At 38.7% G+C, this 19936-nt stretch overlaps 1 protein-coding gene across 5 annotated transcripts in view; it reads right to left on the minus strand.

The window, feature by feature from the left end:
* The window catches only part of ST6GALNAC3 (ST6 N-acetylgalactosaminide alpha-2,6-sialyltransferase 3), a 555034-nt gene that overhangs the window by 337524 nt on the left and 197574 nt on the right, over window positions 1–19936 (minus strand). Inside the window, exon 1 of one of the 5 annotated variants that reach the window (XM_074003546.1) lies at window positions 14452–14787. The exons of the other annotated variants lie outside the window; for them this stretch is intronic. The gene's annotated coding sequence lies outside the window, so the exon portion shown is untranslated. Of the gene's footprint in view, window positions 1–14451; window positions 14788–19936 lie in introns of those variants that run through there. 5 annotated transcript variants of the gene reach the window in all.

A 19936-nucleotide genomic window follows, 5' to 3' on the forward strand; every position in this document is an offset into this window, starting at 1 on the left:
TTTTTTAAATAAAAAAAATACTCTCAGACCAAAAAAGAAACTGTTTCCCAGTGCTTTTTGACTCTGAAAATGTATTGATTGTTTCTATTCTAACAAATAATATATACCTAAGAGAAAAGTGTTCTTTGGACCTGGGTTTCAGAAATTTAACAAAAAGAGCTCTTTGAAAATACTGACTAATGGCAGTAAAGACATGACATTATGTGTATTTAAATACTGAATAGTGGGAACAATGAGACTCGTATCTGAAGAATAGTTAGCAATTCAGTTAGCAAGGTACAAAGAACTATTTTCTTTTCATTGAACAAATGTATAGTCCCTCGTTAAAAAGAGAGCTTTCTTAGTGAGTGCAAAGGAAGTCTACACGCTCCCCAGATGGTTTTGTATAAATTACCAGTTTGCCTTCCTCTGAAAAGTTTTCATTGACCAGTAAAGAATCCTGTTTCTTACACTCTTTAATTATGATATAAAGCGAATGCATATGTATATACCCCTCCCTCACACACATACACACACACTTCTACTTATAATGTACCAGTTCTTTTGCAACATCAGTATAGCCTGTTTTAAAGCTTTATATTTAGAAACAGAAGGAATTTTACTGAAGATCTCAGAACAAGAGAGAAAAAAGGCCACCACTTTGCTTTATCTTCTAATTGACAGTGGTGCATAACCCTCATGTAATAGGAAACCTACCACAATATGTTGGGATTCCAATAAGATGTTTAAATGTTTCTTGCATTGACCTTGTGAATGATATAAAGACTGGCAGTTATGATAAACAGCAAAGGACCCCTGCCTTTGGTGTCACTTGGACCTTGGTTCTAATATGAGTTTTTCTATTAACCAGTAATGTGGCCATGGGCTCTTTGGGACTCAGTTTCCTCATGTATAATATCAATAGAGAGGACAAGTGGATTTAATATTTTCTAAAGTTACTTCTAATGCCATATGAAAATTTGTATGGGGCTAAAGATCACATAAGGTGATAGATCAATGCCAGCATAGGGAGAGATGAGGACCCTCATGACATCTACCAAAGCATCTGTGTTTTTCTGATGCCAGTTCTGTTGATCAAGTCTGCAAAAGATACAACACCATGGCAACAGTATTATTGGCAAAATCGGCATTTGAAAAACTCTCAGTAAGGTAGAAAGATTGGTTAAACAATATCTTTAAAATTTACCATGGTAAGTAGGATTCAGTTAAAAAGATTAAAAGGAAAACATGACTCCAATAAAAGATGAGTGGAAATGTTTCCTTTATGTTACTTAAGAGAAGAAAAACCTGAGGTTTTTGTTGACCAGGAAGCACAAAATGATTGACATGGCAGCTTAAGAAAATAATTAATTTAGGGAACTAGGGATTAATCTGGTACAGAGAAGACTTGAGGAGTGTTTTGAGGCTTAATCACTCCTCAAGTCACTCCTCAAGAGGGAGTTGATATGTTTATTTTTGTGCAGAAGACAGGACTAGGTCCACCATGTGGAAGTTCAAGGAGATAGATTTTGACTTCATATAAACAATAATTTTGGTTTTATATATCAGAAAGTGTTTTTTGAGCATTTAGCGTGTTCTGTGCATAACTGACATGTGGGGCTATAGAAAAGGGCACAGAATAGCATTCAAGGATCCCAGGGTCTGGTACTAAACATGCTACAGTGAGAGGAATTGAACACCCCAAATGAATAAGTCATCAAGCAAGGCTCACTTATGACTGCTAAAGGGAAATCTTGTATATATTGGATGACTTGTTAAATCTAACCTCTTTTCAACTTTAATTCCAGGCTACTGGTTCTGGGTGTGGCAAGGCTCTTCCTTTAAAAATTGCATCCAGTGAGCCAATCTTACTTACTGGTACTTATACACCAAGTCAGAAATTCAGCCACAAAGAGAACTTGAATTTTAAAAAGAGGAGTCATGGTTACCAGATGGTTCATTCTTTCTACAAACATTTCATAAGGACATCCTGCTCACTGCTTTGTGAAGGGCTGCCCTTGTGATATTGAAAGCCCACTGGTGTTTCACAAACATTCCTCGGTGCCCAGGTATATCAGTGTATCATTTCCCACTATACTGAAGCTACCATTTCTAATACAATAATTTTAAATTGGGACTCAGAATGTTTTAACATCTCATGAGATGGAACATCAAGAAGTACATATTTTCAATGTTGCTGTAATATTAAGTTCCTGAGAAGGTTCATTGCTCATTTCTGGTTTGGGCAATGTTTTATGACAAGCTACAATTAATACAAATCCCAAGAATTATCTTGGAGAGCTCTCAAAATGGTGCTATAAGATTTCCTCAGTGAGGTTGCTAAGTCTTTTGGCCATAAATCTCCCCCAATACCACGGCTTATTCAATTTAAGGCTGCAAGCCCAAGAGAGATTAATGAGATGAGTTGTCCACCAGTCAAGGAAAGAACACAAGATCTATCCTATCTTATTTCATCTTCTGGTTTAATCATTATAAGTGTTATGTAATGTGACATTCACACATTACTGGAGATGTTCAAAGAACAAATTGCACATCACTAATCAGCAGATCATTTTTCATTTTCTTGCAGAATGTAAAATTAATGATGCCCTCCCTTTTTTTATTAAATTCTTAAAAAAAACAAGTTATATTAAATAACAAATTGAACATAGGAACAATAAGTATTTTTTTCTTTTGCAATTTCAGTGCTTTTCTCAACACTAACCAATCCCAGCCGTGTTAGAAAAGCGGCTTAAGGAGCTGCTACTTATTTTGTTTCGGTTCGTTAGATCTCTGACAAGCAGCCTGCTCTTTCGGGATCTAAAATGTTCTTTTCCCACTTGATTCTTTCATGTCTGTTATTCCTCTTTAACTTGGTGATTGTAACATACTTGGATGCGATTTCCAATCTGCTAATTGGGTCCTGGGGAGTGTCCCGGCTGGGCTGGGGCAGCGAGGCCACCTTGAATTGGCCAGGCCCCATGCTCTCTGCCAGGAGGTGCTCCTGCTCCGGCAGGAACCCCTCTGACATAGGAGCTGCAGGATGCCCCCTCGGCTGGCATGGCTGATGGAGGTGGGCACCCTGCCTGCAGGCACTGCAGCCTCAATCAGCCCGCCCCTCCAACGTGCTGGGGATTTTAATTAAGAAACCCTTTCGATATGCCGTTGTAAAATATTGAAGAAGGCCTATCAAAAAGAAGCTCATATTCTCTGAAATTTAAACATTTAGTAGGCCCCAGGAACCACTTTATTTTAAAGTTATGTCGGTCACTTAGAACATCCATCTCTTCCTTTCCTGCTCAAAACAAGCCGGTCTCATAGGTTATTCTTCTCCATCTCCGTTAGTACCTACTTCCTTAATAATTCAAGTGTTACTTCCTCCTGACATTTCTCAGTTGGACCTTTCAAATTTAGCTGCGGTTAGACAACACAGTGCTGCTTTGGCTCAACAGCCCGCTCGGTAAATAGGTCGGGACAGGTATGTGTGGATCCCCTCCTACCCTGTTTTATTCACACACCGCTGTCCACCTCCTGGAAGCTGCCTTCCTTCAGGGACACACAGCAGCTGATCCATCATCTATAGTGCGAAAAGGAGGAAATTTAGGGTCACCCTGGGGATGTTACTGCTAGGAAATCAGTTGCCAAATGCAAATGTCCCTGTATGGGATAATGGTGGGAGGTAGTTATGGAATGAGGGAAGAAAATCCATCAAACCTGGATTTGAAACAAAAAGACCTGGCTTCTGGTCCTGGACATGCTATTCACTGCCTATGTCTCCTCTCTGGGCCTCAGTCTCCTTGCTGTAAAGATAATATCTGCCTCAATGAGCAGCTGTAGACAGGTACCCACATACCCAAAGAGGCAGCATTCGCAGCTGTGGTAAAAAATCAAAACGGAAACAATATCAGTATTTACCAGAAGGTAAGATGGCTAAATAATAATGAGGTATTTATTCCATGAGTATGCAATCATTGAAAGGAGTGAGGTAGATCTGAATGTTTTATTATGGAACCATCTCCAAGACATATTATGATTTTAGAAAAAGCTTGAAGTAGAAAATTACATATAGTTTGATATCTTTAGTGTTAAAGGATCTACACAGCAATAGTGTACTTTTTAAAGTAGGTTTACCTGAGTGTAAATGAATAGAAACAAGTGTTGGACATACAGAGTGCTAACAAGGGTTAATCCTGTGGAGAGAGCAGGGAACTGGAACCAGATGTGGCTTATGTGGCATTTTTACTTTTATCAGTAATACTTCAATTTCTTATAAAAGAATGCATTTCTTTACTACATGTGTAACTAAAAATTATTTCAAAAGAGAAAGAGTGCTCATGAGATAATGAGTGTGAAACTACTCTGAAAAACAGAAAATGCTGGGTAGATGTGAACTTTTACTATTCATTCTGCCCAGATCACACCACATCTATCCCACCCATTTTCACCTCAGGCAATGCAGGCAAAGCAACTCATTCCCTCCTCCTTCTGTTCCCTCCACAACTAGCTTCAAGAACCCTGTGGAAGGGGGGTTGGGCTTCCATTGGTTCCCTCCCTGTGCACATGACCAAACAGTGAACGTGAAGACATTAAGGCGGAGCCTACATCGGGCCTCAGGTAAAAGCCTGTTGATTAAACCCTCTATTGGCTATGGGCCTCTAAGTACAACATGTAAACCTCTTTTGGGATTCTTTCTATCAATGCTTCATTGGGTCCAACTTGATGGGGTTGGTGCAACCCAGGGTTTCTGGACTACTTTTTCCCCCTCCACCGATCCCTCTTACCCCTTACCCTGCAAGAAGCCTCGCTAAGCAAATGTTTTTCCTAATGAAACCATTCCTGAATTTAAACTTTTTGCCCCCTTGAGGGTGCTGTCACCCCTGCTGGGAACCCATGATTTAAGCTAACTATTCCATACTATGTGCCAAGTGCTTCTTAAAGCATGGTGCCTGAATTAACATATTTAATCTTTAAAAACATGAAAAATTGGAAGCACAGAAAAGTTAAGTACATACCATAGGTTGCCCAGCAATAAGTGCCAGGGCCGGGATCAGAACCCAGATGGTCTGACTTCCATCTATGCTCACGACCACTGCCCTATGCTATCTCTCAGAGAAAATGTGCCCAAAAATGCTTGAGAAAAACATCTTGCCTCACAGAGAGAGATCAATAGAGTTTATCCCACATGAAACTGTCACCTTTCAGTGGTGTTTGTAGCAAATAGAGGTTGAGATTAAAGGTAACACACCAAAGTGTAAGTAACATAAGGTCCTATAAACATAGGTTTCAGGCACACAAGGAGGAGGAAAGAACAAACCTGCTTTTATTGGAGTTTATGGCACTTAGAGATACAGCTTCTTCTTAGACAAGATGAGAATATACAATGGCATGAGACGTACTTTGAAGGGGGGAGTGTGGTTCTACGTGACACACACAGTAATCAGATTTTTGAGTCCCACACTTTCATATATGAAATGAGCAAAGCACAACGTGTTCATTTTTCTGCTCTCTATAGTGGAGCATGGGTCGGTGGGCATCTTTTCAACCTCTCATCCAGGACTCCCAAAATAGAGCTCTCCCCTCTGACTCTGACCATCACCCGTGTTTTACATTCACAGAGTCCGGCTCACATCTCTGCACATAGCATGTTCTTCTCTCCATTCATCCAAGTGCATTTTTTTTTTTTAGAATAAAATTGAATCTTATCCCCAAACTCAGACAAGCACACATCCTGCCCCCTTCTCGGAGACACATACTATTCAGTCAGACCTGTTTTCTTCCTCATCTGAGCTTCCACAGCAGTTACTGCTTGCACCACCCATCTGAACTTCTTTGCAATAAGAGTTCACTTGACAACTATGTGTGCCATTCCTTCTCTCATACCACAAGTTCCATGGGTGGTGAGGACTGCTTAGAACTTATACTTCTAGTTGCTTTGTCCAGGGCCCAGCACACAGTGTGATGCCTGCAGGGATGAGGAGACTGGTGTCTGATGTAGTTTACAGCCTAGAACGTGTCGTGTTAAAACATTTAAAACGTGTCGTGTTAAAACAAGGTAGTGAGGGAGACATTGTTTTTTTCACTCTGCAGGAAAAAAATTGGACCCCTGGCCTTACAAACACATCATTACTGGGTATAAGGTTAGAGAAGATACAACAATCATTTCAGCATCAAGCTTCCACTGTGATTTTACTGTGATTTTACCTTTCTCCCAAAGCTTCTAGACAACAGTCATACCTTAGACCCACAGGCTCCAAAGGTAGCCAATTAAAATCTTGGTAAGCAGAAGAGTCTGGCCTCTTAGTCAAATAATGAATCAGTATCTCAAAGATGAGTAGGAGATGTGACCTCCCATGCCCCTTCTCAACTGGACAGTGAATTGTAGGTAATAGGCACATGGCTCCCAAGGCAGGCTGATTGCTAAACCCCTTCTGCTGCTTACAAACTCTAGGACCTTGGACAAAGGTACTTAATAACTTTGTACCTCCATTTCTTTATCTGTAAAACGGGATTAAAGCTGTATTCTCACCCCAAATTAAATGCGGCACACTTAGAAGAGTGTTGCTAACTCTACTATTGTTTGCAAAGGTGCATATAATCAAGAAAGAAGAAACTGGCAGATGCTCTGGATAATGTGAAGAACAAACCCGCCCAATGGACTAACTTTTAACGATGCTCAAAGTCTGGGGTATCAATGTGCACATTTCTCACGTGACAGTCATAAAGCAGGCTGGCTTTTATAATGCCTGCGATTTGGGCTAGAGATGACAGAATCATTCTTTAATTAACCTGCTGCTACCAGAGGATCCTATATAAACCACAGTACTCATCTTTTAAACAGATGAGCTTTTCACACCTACTAAAATGAATCCAAAGTAATTGCTGTTATCTTGGGGGTTGGGGAGAGGCTTCAGTTTACTGTGACCAAATAACTCCATTTCTGAGGGGATTTGTGCACCATCCCACACTCAGCTGGTGCCAATAAATGCAACAACAACAAAAAAATGAAAACCTACAACTGACAAAATGCAAACTTAAAAATAACTTCAACTGCCCTTTTTCTCTTAGCTAAACAAATTATCGCAATAACGATGTTGGGCAGCAATTATGACCAAATTCACAAACACACACACGCTATAATCATTTGTGCAAAATGAGAAATCGCTTCACCTAAAAATGCTTTTCATGGCTAAGGACATGTAAACACAGGTTCTCTTCAAGACTGGTTTCCCAAGTACTCACTGACTACTGCTTATCCAACCTTGAATGAAGGGAAGGCTGAGTTAGTTCTAGTTTTAAAACTTCTTTCTTTTTAAAAAAAGTTATTATCGATTTATTCTAACAACCATCTCTGGCAAGATCAGAAGACCAGAATTCAGAGCAGACTGAAGAACATACACCTTTTGGTGTAAATTATTTCATTTCACTGTGACTTCTTGTAGGACATTTTAAATGGTGTGGGTCTTGTATAGACCATCTCTCTCCAATTTTCCAGAGACAAGACAGGTGAAAAGGAACTCTGTGACTTTCAATTAAGCGACAAAGTCTTCAGGCTTCAATTGTCCCACTTTCCTGGTGCACCCACAAAGCAGCTGTCCTAGGTCTAGAGCAAGGGCACTTCCTACCTCAAACCAGTCTTCACAATTCCCAGCTGGTTCAGCTGAGGCATGGCCAGGAGGGAGGCCAGTGGCTTCATATCAACAAGTGAGGCACTTTGCGAATAAAAGCAGCAAGTCATGGCATCTCATTCCACCCACAAAGGGGAGGAATGTTGCCCAAGGTCGAGAGCAGAGATTGGCATCAAACCTCCCTCTTGAGACTCTCATGTATCCAGGAGCATGGAAAAATAAAGGCCAGGAGGAGGCCTACTCTCTGGCATTTATAGGAGACTGGCGTCTGATGTACTTTGCTGTTCAGAATGTGTCTGTGTTAAAACATCTCTGTGGAGGGAGTCGGGGAGCCATTGTTTTGTTCACTCTGCAGGAAAAAATTGGACCACTGGCCTTACAAACACATCATTACTGGGTATAAGGTTAGAGAAGATACAATAATCATTTCAGCTCCAAGCTTCCACTATGATTTTACACTGTGATTTTACCTTTCTCCCAAAGCTTCTAGACAATAGTCATAGCTTAGGCCCACAGGCTCCAAAGGTAGCCAATTAAAATCCTGGTAAACAGAAGCATCTGCCCTCTTCTCTCTTACTGTTTCCTCTGTGGCTAGAAATAAAGAGTGGATGGAAAGGCCTGTTACTCTTCAGACATATTTGATCCTGGGAGGCTGAAACAAGTAAGACCAAACTGATGACTGCCTCCCTCCAGTAGAATGTTCTCTGTGATATCTCAGCTTATGGCTGTCTGTCTAGTTCTGTATGTCTTTCCTGTCTCTCCATCTGTCTCATTCTCTCTGCCTTCCTGTATGTCAGGATGTTGGTGGGGCGGGTCAGGGACGGGGAGGTGGTGCAGTGGGGTGTGCCTTCCTTCTTCCTCTTTGTGTGTGTGCGTGTGTCTGTTTTCATCTCCCTCTGTCTCTCTGTCCCTGTTTCTCACTCTGCATGTATCTTCCTGCATCTGTTTCTCGCTGTTCTGTCTCTGTTCCTCTCTGCCAATCTCTCTGCATCTATCAGGAGGCCGTCATTCTGTGTCTCTCTCATGGTCATTCAATCTGTCAGAGCTGCACAATGACTTTTTTGGCCCTAGTCACTTCTGCCCTCATGAGCACCTTCCCCTATAGAAAAAAAAAAAAAAATGAAAACATATTTTAGGACTACACTGGCATAAGGCAAGTTTATATAATCCATGCTGAATTCACTAATAAATATTCATTATTTTTATTAGATTCATTTTTTATTGATTTTTAAAAAGATTAAAACATCTTTGTGGAGCCCTAAAACTGTCATGGTCCCAGCACCATACCTATGGTGCCTAATGGGTAAGTCACATTACACACACACACACACACACACACACACAATCCTCCCGACCAGGGGCCTGGCCTACTGTTGTCTCAGATTAGAAGACTGTAGGTTAGGTCATCTTATCCACTTCTGCTCTAGACTCTGGGGCTCATGTTATTTTTTTCCCAAATTCTTTTACTTCTCACAGATTAGGTTGGTAACCCCTGTCTCTTTCTTATATTGGAATGCAAAGATCTAAGCTTCTGGTTAGAGCTTCAGGATGGAAATAAATTAAGAGTGTGTTCTCACAGGCTTTAGTTCTAGGTTAGACACAAGAAATTCTCTATGTGGTCAGTTCTAGTCCACGAAACATCTGCCTCAGGATGCAGCTGAGCTCCAGGAAGGGCTCAGATCTTCCTTTCCTTGCCTCATTTCCTGCCTCTCTTAAGATGAGAGCTGGCTAGGTAAAGGCAGCAGGATTGTGTGGCCATCTATCTCCCTATTCAGAAACAACTACCCACACCCCATTGTGACATGACTTACACCCACTATCATTTCTCTGGATGCCTTGGTATCTCATATGTAATCAAGCTTGATTTGTCTGCTTGGGGGACTGAAGGACAATGACATATGGTGTAAAGCAAGTTCAACTCAATTTGATTACCTTTGCTTGTGGAGACTAAGAAACCTTATATGAGAATCCTTAACAATAGTTTGCCTCCAAACCTAATGATCATGCACACTCTTGCCTCAGGAGATTGTTTCAGGTTTGATATTTGACTGTTTAACTCATTTCTATAATAGTCCTAATTAAAAAGTCTCTTGCAAAAAAAAATCCTCAAGCAATTTGCTATCTCCCTGGGAAATAGAATAAAATAAAATTGATTTTCTTCTTTATCAGCAAAACTTGTAAATTGAAGGCACAAATCCCAGGAAGCCAGTACATAAAATTTATCTTAATGTTGCTAATTGGACCCCAAAATACCCTTTTTTATTTGTTCAAGTTTTGGAAAACAACTAAATTCCACCTGTTCGTTCATACTTGCCTATCTATTTCTCCAGACCCCAGTAGAATAGAAAATATGTCCAATGTGCACCTCATAAACATTATCTTACTTTTAGAAGAACTATTTGACTGTTTCTGGCTTCAAACTTTCCTTTTTGTCAGTTTTTGCTTACAATGATGTACCTACTCTCCCTATTTTCTTTTATTTGCTAGTGGATTTCCCTCTCTGATCCTTCTGTGTTATCAACATACATTTACCTTCTAATTTCCTTCTGGTGTCAGAGATCTCTGAGCAATTCGCTTTAACACTAGAGGAAAAAAAATAAACTTATAAATCTAATAGTAGTAATACTTTAAAGCATAAATTTCTGTTCTTCCAACATCCTATGCATTTCTAACTTGGTTCTCCGGCGTTTCCATTGGTTTGATCCAATCCCAAGATTCTCATCTTCCAACAAGTCAGGACACAAAATAGATGAATGACAAAGAGATCAGGTTCCCAATAACATAATCATAAAGGTTCCCTTATACATGGTCACATGATGTCACTCAGTTAGGTTCAACATGTGAAATTTCCAAACAATTTGAATCACAAAATCTGAAGAAAAAAATACCAAGTATGTGAGATACATGATCACACTCATTCACAGAGGTTCACCTTGAGGGGCACAGACAAAACAATAGCAATGAAAACACTAAGGTTGATGCCTGTATTTCTATTTCACTCTCCATCCCACTCCAGAATCACTGAAGAAATAGGAAACTTAGGAAAAATGGAGCATTGTTGCATAGGAAAGTAATCTGATTATTTAAAGTCACGACAAGATGAATAGCATTAACATTTCAAAACAAAACTTAGGCAAGAGATCAAAAGGGGCAAGACGTGGAGAAGCACAGTTTTACCAAACAGGCCAGATTTTCTTTATATTCCTTATTTCCAAGTGATATGGTAGGTCCTGACCCCTCATGCCTTCCTCCAAGTTAATGAGACAAAAAACACAGGTTGGTTCTTCAGGGTCTTGCTCATGTATACATAACACTTACAGTGAGCTCTAGACCAGAGCACCTGAATGTGTTTAAGTTTGTTTAAATATAAAGATTCTATTATAACACAGAAAAAAAGAAAAATCATTATCAATTCAGGTAACAAAGTAGTACATCGAAGCTCAATGTGAGCTTTTTTTTTTTTTTTTTTAAAGAAAATGTTTCTTCTTTTAAAGAAAAAAAAATGCAAATTTTCAATACTCTGTAACATCAACAAATAATAATATAAAAGCAAACAAACAAACAAAACAAAACTAGTACCTAGCTCAGTGGTCTTACCATTATCCCAGAGCACTCTTGGGTACTGTGGAAGCTCAGAGGTCACTGAGGGATAGGGGCATTCAGGGGAAGGAGGCAACCCATGGAGGAAAGTATCATTTTTTTTTTTTTTTAATTTTTGAGACAGAGTCTAGCTCTGTCACCCAGGCTGGAGTGCACGGCATGATCTTGATTTCAGCCTACTGCAAACTCCACCTCCTGGGTTCAAGCAATTCTCCTGCCCAGCCTCCCAAGTACCTGGGATTACAGGTGTGTGCCAACATGCCCAACTAATTTTTTTTTCCTTTTAGTAGAGATGGAGTGTCACCATGTTGGCCAGGCTGGTCTGGAACTCCTGACCTCAAATGATCCATGTGCCTTGGCCTCCCAAAGTGCTGGGATTACAAGTGTAAGCCACCACATCTGATCGGGGAAGTACACTTCTATGGGTTTTATACAGTGGGTTCTCCATAAGACATTGTTACAAGAATATTTCTAGTACTCTAAAAAATTAGTTTGAACATATAGGCGATTCCTCTAATTTCAGAAAAATCACAATAAAGCTGATCCATGAGAAACAGTAATTAGTGCCATTTTAAATAACTTTGTTCAGGTGTCACTGCTGCACTATTGATAAAACTAAAACTGGAAATTACCTAAATATCCAATAATCAAGTATTGACGTATACTGAGTATTGAGTTTTAGGCAATATTGATACTAGGTTTTAAATGTGTTGACATGGGGAGATGTTCATAATAAACTTGAAGGATTTAAAACATATCATGAAAGATTAAGTATAGTATAATTGCATTTGTAATGTGTATGTATTTATCACACATATAAAATCATACATAACTCACATAAATACACATACATACATGGATATGAATATGTCTCCCTAAGTCTCTTTTTTCTTCCTCCATTCCCTCTCACCTGAAATTCCTCACAAACACTTAATATAACCAGTCTCTCAAAGTAGGACAAAGGGAAGAAAAAGGACTAAACAGGTGAAACCAGAACCCTTCAGCAAGCAGAAGGAGAAAAAATAAGAAACACATATAATTCTTGTCTCCTCATAAAAGACAACTATAAACTGTTTCTAATCATTTTAGGTGACTTGAGGGCATTGATTTAGAAATTTTAAAAGTCTATTTTTCATGCATCCCACCTTCTCCATTTGTCTTTTCCATGACAAGCTGAAGTAATTTCCACTTCTCTGGTATCGTCAGTTGAGCTAACATGCATAGAAGTGCCCACTACAGCACCCAACGCCTGGTATGACCTCAATAGATGTTTCCTTCCTCCCTTACTGCCAATTTGGTCTAAAAATGTGTTAATGATCTTAAGTAATAATGAATCCAGGCCACATGAATTCACTTTGCCTTGAAAATTCCTCAATAGGCAGTATAATTGAGTAGCAAAGTGAAGTTTGAGACCTTCCCAAGGACCAGACATTTGAAAATGAGAACAAGATGCTGAATAGGCCCAAGCCACAGCCAGTTTGTAGTCATTATTCTCTGGACCTGGCTCCAGCATTCTGATTAAACAGAAGGGTGCTGTCTGTTGGCCAGGTTTCATTTTCCAACACTCTTCCCAGTGATCTTGGCCCCACTTGAGTCCCCATCTGTGTGCCTTTGAACACTGTGCATGCTCTGTGCAGATGAGGAGTGCAGGCACACTGCTGGACGAGCTACCCACACACTCCCCAGCAGGCTGCAGGCATCTCTGGCCAGCTTCCCTGCTGAAAAGCGCTGGGGCTGCAATCCAATGGCTCTCTCAGGGTGGAACCAAATGAGAATATATTTTATGACATTCATTCACCTCTTTACTACATTAATACAGAAAATGAACTCATAATTAAGTGTGCATTTGTTTAATGTTATTTTTTCCTAAGGCCTCTAAGAGAGAAAATTTGCAAACAAAGAAAAAAATCTATATCGATTTCAAGGCAATATCTCAGGGCAATAATATCTTCAGTTAAAAGGGAAAAATGTTTGAATTAAGGTGTCTGCACAAAAATATCAGTTAGTGGCTCTGCTACTTACTATCCATGAGACTTTAAACAAGTTATTAAATCTCTCTGTGCTTCAGCTTACCAATCTGCAAAATGAGATAGTAATAGTAATTACTCAAAGGGTTATGATGATATTAAAGAGTTAAATGTATGAAGTGCTTAGAACAGTGCATGGCATAAAGTGAGCACAATATAAATGTTTGACTGATAAATAAATGCATAGTTGGGTGGAGGGAAGTAAGGCGATATTCAGTGAGCATCTACTCTATTTTAGGAGATTTCATGTATTATCTCATTTGCCTCTATGATCAATTTGTAAATGAGTATTATTTATTGACCTTATTTTATAGAAAAGGTTCAAGTGGAATAAAGTGACTTGCCCAAGTTTGCATGCTAGTAAATGACTATGGGATTTATAAAGAAGTCTGAGTCCAAATCTTTGTAGCATACTATGCACATAACATTATTTAATTCTAAATTCTATGCCCATTATTTCATTTAATTCTTACAAGAATCCTTTCTGATAAGTATGTAGCACCAGCCCTTGTCTCTACCCATATAGTGCATTCAACTCAACTCAATCTTCTGTCTCTGGTGGCAGTAACAAGTATGTGTAACAGAAGGTCACAGTGCTCACCCCGGCTGAAACAGGTATGGATTTAGCTTCCCTAGTGGCACATTAGGTATTCATTTACCAAAAATGATAAATGCTGAAAGTACTATGCAAGAAATATAATCTATCTACCCGAACTGGAAAGGACTAGTAGTTAGCTCTAGGAAGAAAAGAGAGACACTGGAGAGTAACAGTCGCCAGAATTTCCGTACTCTATTATCAACATATTTTTGAGAATATACCCGAAATGTACTCAAACAAAAAGTAAGCAGTAACAACTGATGAACTAAAATAAATAGGATTTCTGAAACTGTCTCTAACTTTCCACTGAGGCAATCACTAATTCAGAACATAGCAAAGCGTGGAGTAGAGAAAGGGGCGACTGGAAAAGAGAACAGAATAGGGAGAATGAAGTCAAGCTGAGAAAGAAGCAAGAGAGAAACGGCGAAGGAGAAGTGGAGGGAGAAGGGAAGAACAAATAAGAGAACGAAAAATGAGAAAAGGAGCAAGCACAAAAGAGAAAGGGCAAGATGAGAGAAAAGGAAGAGAACACAGGAGAGAGAACCAATGTTTAGCAAGCACCCCACTTTCTCTCGAACTCTTTATGATAGGAAAACACACAGAACTCCTCCAGTCGACTAACCTCTATCTGTGCGCTGTTTCTCAAGTTGCTTTTAAAAAGAGGATCTCTACTAAGTTTTGTGAACTTTCTTCCTAATGCTTCATATTTCTTTTCTGAATTCTGAGGAGATTCCAGTAACGCTCCTGAGGTCCAATGTGCCTGGTACAGGAGTCACAGTTGAGCTCTGGCTCTAAAACCTGAGGAGCCCTCCTGAGGAAGTGGCTACCATGGACGCCATTTCCGCCTCCGGCAGCTGCTGGCAGACATGACTCCAGGCACTGCAGCTCTGAACCAGCTCAAGTGCTGCACTCACTTGATTATGGCCACTACTGCCTCTGACAAGCCATCAAGAATACTAATCATCCTTTCCCACAAAGGCTCCTCTTTCCCGTTTCTTCTGTAACAACATTCCCCCCACCCCCGAAACTCTGGAGGCCTGTTGGCTTGCGCAGGTTGATTGATAACAACTGTGTCTTTCAGCAAACGATTCCACCCCTGAGGATCACAGATGGCGAATGACTTGCGGTAATTTTCTTACCAAAGAACACGGGGCTCAGGCATCTAAGCCATATTCAGCAGAGAATCCTTTCCAGTCAGATCCACAGAGGAGGCTTTTCGCAGCCATAAGCTTTCACTTGAGTTGTTATCAGAGTTTTCCATCACTGACTGTTTAAGAAAATATTAAAATGACTCCACATAAACTGCTGCTCTACAATTTCAGTTCCCCTGCCTGGTTGTGTGTGCCCAAATGCAGTCTAGGGGAAGCATGTTGGTGCTGTCTGCTGTCTCTCTCCTCAGGTGTGCAAAATCTCCCTGGGAGCCAAGGGGCCTCCTCAGTCAGCAATGGTGACAAGAAGAGATGGATAAAGTTGTATCAAATGTCTGCTGACCTTAGTGAGGGGAGACAGAGCCACATAATTGTCTACAGAAAGGATTATCCATTCTGGGCATTGTACTCAAATGCTTAGAAAATTCTGAACATTCTTCTTGCCTGAGGGAAAGTACTACGCAATGAACAGAACCATTTTGGTGTGAAATCCACCTGATTTTAAATCCTGACTTTACCATAAACACATTAGCTCTGTGACTTTGAGCAAGTTACTTGACTTTCCTAAACCTTGGTTTCCCTTGTCATGAAAATAGGACAAATAACACCTAACTTGGGATGTTGTGGTGAGGATTAAATAAGATTATGTAGGTGTGGCAGGCAAATTTACTAAAATTACTTTTAAATTGCAACATTTTCTGTTTATTTTTCTTTTCTTCTCCATTCAAGCAGACAGACAAAATCTCTTTCATTCTCTGCATCAGGGATTTGGTTTCCTCAAAAAGTAGAGGTAACCAGATATCAAAGGCTCTTCCTGACTTATGGAAAGACTGAAGTCCATTAAAAAAAAGAATGCCTAGCAATAATGAGAGTACATGATACTGAAAGATATCATTTATTTTAGCAACGAAAGACACTGATGATCTAAATAAGTAGATTTGGATAGAAATATAGATAGAAAGACTCAACATTATAATGTTACAAAGATATCAACTCTTCCCCAAAACTATAAATTTAATGAAATTTAATAAAGATATTAAAAATTTCCAAGCCAGTTATAAAATTTCTGTAGAAATGCAAAAGGCCAAGAATGACCAAGACATTCCTGAAGAATAAGGTCTAGGGGTGAGAATGTGGGAGGAGACTTGTGTAACCAGACTTAAAGCTTATTGTAAAGGTATAGAAGCTAGTGGCAGTATGGTACTGACTCAAAGACAACAGACCAAAGGCACACCACAGACAGCCCAGAAATAAATCCAGGCATATGGGGAAATTTGGTAGATGACAGAGATATTATTACACATTATTGGAAAAGGTAAATGATGCTGAGACAATTAATAGCCATATTAAAACATAGATGAAATAAGACTCCTTCATGTTAAGTTAAAGACATATATATGTATATTTGTGCATACACAGGTATATATATAGAAATATATGTGCATATATATATATAAACATATACATATATGTCTTTAACTGACCTGTTATGAAGGAGGGGGTCTTATTCCATCTATTTTTTTGAATATAGAAATTAATTGTTTCCACTTATATTTTCCCAATGATCTGAAATGTCATCTACCAAATTTACATATATGCATGGATTCATTTCTGGGTTTTCCATTGTGTCTCATTGGTCTGTCTGTCTTTGTGTCAGTACCACACTGCCCAAATATATCAGTACCACATTGCCCAAATATATAAGCCCATATGTAAATACACACACACACACATGCATACTCAAATATATATGAAGTTGGAGTAAAAAATAATTTTAAAAATAAGACACCAAAATATCAACCATAAGGAATAGTTTGATAATTTGGCCACCTTATTTTTTTAGTTTATTAAAATAATTTATTTCAAAAAGTGAAAATGTACATTGCAAATTGGGAGAAGATATTGCAACATGTATAACTGACACTGGATTAGTAAGCAGAACATACAAGAACTACAAATCCATTAAGAAGGGGAAAACAACACAAAATCAAAATGGGTAAAAATCATAAACAGACATTTCACAAAAGATGAAATAAAAATATCAATTAAAAATGCAAATATTCTCAGCTGAACTGATTTGCCAAAACGGTAAATTGAACTGTAAAGCATAAATTCATATACACCAATTTGACAACTTTTAAAAATGCTGAAAAAACAAGTGTTGGCAAAGATGTGGAAAAACAGGACTTCTTGTATTCTACTTATATTGAAAATATTATTTTATTTTGGAAAATAATTTTGCATTATATAGTAACATTAAAGACTGCTCATGGTTTCATTAGGCAATGCCATTCTTAAGTATGTATGTACATTTGGGCACCCCTTCCATGCAGGCACAACAATGTATAAGAGAAGATTGGCAGCATTATTCCTAACACTGCCGAACTAGAGTCGACTTAATGGTTCACCAACAACACATAGACAAGTGAACTGTGGTTTAATCACACAATGGAATACTATATCACAGTACAAACTAAGAAATAGATTCATCCACCAGCATGGACGAATTTCAGAAATCATGTGGAATCAAAAAGGCAAGCGGCAGAGGAAATACACATAGATTATATCATTAATGCAAATCTAAAATCATGCAACACTAAAAAATACACAGTTTAGGATTGTATACATAAAAGGTAAAATTATACAGGAAAGCAAGATATTGATAAACACAAATAAACCTTACCCCTGTCAGGGGATATAGGAGGCATGGCTAAGGAAGTTTAAAAGGGGGCTATGAAATCGCATTATATTTTTATTTATATATCTTACATGTTTTATATATATATATATTACATATATAAAATATTTCAGAATAATTTTAATTTACTTATGTGATGCAATGAAGGTTAATAAGATGTTAGTAGAGGTTTGATGGAAGTTATTACGAAAGAAGGATTGTTTAACATTCTGAAAAGTTATCCAAAGCCATTGTGTCTCTCTACTGGAAGATGTGGGTTGCAAATATAAAACCTGGAAATGCTAGCTATTTCCCCTTCATAAAGGAATAGATCTCAGATTCAATGTCATATCACAGTCAGAAAACATTAAGGAAGAATGAAACTAGTACTTTGATAACACTGTTGAACTGCTGAATCAAACCAGTCTTGAAGCTTGTACCACATGTGACCCATTCAGATACTCAAGACAGTAAATACTCTTATTTAAAATACATGATACGGAAAGAAGATAATGTTCTTAAATACTAGCCAGCAATCAAGAAAATAAAACAGTAGAACCTAATGCTAGGTATACTCAGGAAGACTTCTGTAGTAGAGGGAGAGAGAATCAGGAAGACAAATAGAAAAAAAGATTTACACCCCATCCCCACCAGTAGAGACTCAATTATTGCCCACAAAGCATCCTGAGGGAAGACCTTAGGATAGATCCTGGGTACTGTTTGAGTCAAGGGGCAACTAGCCAAGTGTGACAGATGAACAATGACCAGAATTTTGGCATGGTACTAACAGGTCGGTGCAGAGCTCCAAGAAGGGCCAAGGTTAAGCTTCCTGCCACCTGGGAGGGATGGGGACATTAAAATCAGAGTTCAATATTTCAAAAATGTGAAATGTTCTATTTCTTGCATATCTGAGTTTACGGACTAAGATTCAAATCTGCTACATAAGCAAAGTGCCCAACAAAGAATTTCCGAAAGCAGGCCTTGGAAGACACTAGTGTCCCTTGAAGGAGGGTTTCATGCTCATATAGGTTTAAATGTTGTGTACTACAACTTGTGCTTATTGATTCATATTGCACCTTAGCATATTAAAGTCCTGCAATGAATCTTTTCCTAAATGCCTTTGAGCAATGAACATTTCTAGAGAAACATCTATCAGAAGCCGAGAAGCTGGAATTGCACTTAACACATCTTGGAAAACACAGTCTCCGTAGAGCATAGTCAGCTTCTCTGTCTACGGGGACATCACACTGTTATTCTCTCACTCAGTACACAAAGCAGAACCCTGGGCTCCATTTATTGCAGTCTCAGACAGTGACATTTTTCCATCTTCCAGTGAAGAAATGGCCTTCTGCCAGGTCTGAAATCACAAGATGAATTTCGACATTCCCTGAATTTGAGTGCTTCTGCTGTCACAGTAACAAACTGTTGGTGAAAGGTTTTACCAGTAACTGTTAAATCACATAAGTTTGTCAGGACAACGGTAAGAGAGTACCCTGGGAAAGCACCCCACTCCACCCCATTCCTTTAAAATACCTATGTATGAATTTACTGTTTCTGGCAGAGATTAGAAATCAGACAAAGAGGACTGGGGCTAGCATTTAAAAAATAATATGAGAATTTAATAAGTTTAGACTACAGAATTGCTGACATTCTTGTATTGATTGAAGGGGTTTAGGCTGCAGAAATAGCTTTCACTCATGTTCCACTCAAGGTTCTTGAATTGCTTACTTGTAGATTCCTGATGTGAAATGATGAGTAATGGGTAAGGAGGCTGATCAGAGATAAGATTGAGCAAAGTGAAATGCCTGAATTACAGGAGGTTGGGAGAGATTGGGGGAAAAGTCATAAAAGATTGCACAAGCTTGCTATAAGCCACCATGCTGTTAAAATAGTTACAGATTTGGGTCCTCTAACATCCCTTCGCACAGCAGGTATGTTTTTAAAAGGGTAAATTAGAATTTTTATAAAAATTTTAAAAATTTAAGATGGGATGGAAAGGTTCAAAGACTAATAGGACATAAACTTGCTTATGTATAATCATATATATATATACGTATAATGTACCCACAGGTGCACACATGCATAATTGATCCATAGTTTGAAGAAGTTTTTATTATTAAGATTTTTTAAGATGACACCTAAGCAAAACTCTCTTGAACTATGAATGTACTTTGCAAACATTAGAAAGGAAAATATGAAAATATTAACGATGCCTGACTTTGAATGTTGTGATTATGGCTGGTCTTTTTCTCTCTTTTAGTTTTATATATACTCCAAAGTTT

Source organism: Macaca fascicularis, chromosome 1 (assembly GCF_037993035.2).
Source record: "Macaca fascicularis isolate 582-1 chromosome 1, T2T-MFA8v1.1".
NCBI lineage: Eukaryota > Metazoa > Chordata > Mammalia > Primates > Cercopithecidae > Macaca > Macaca fascicularis.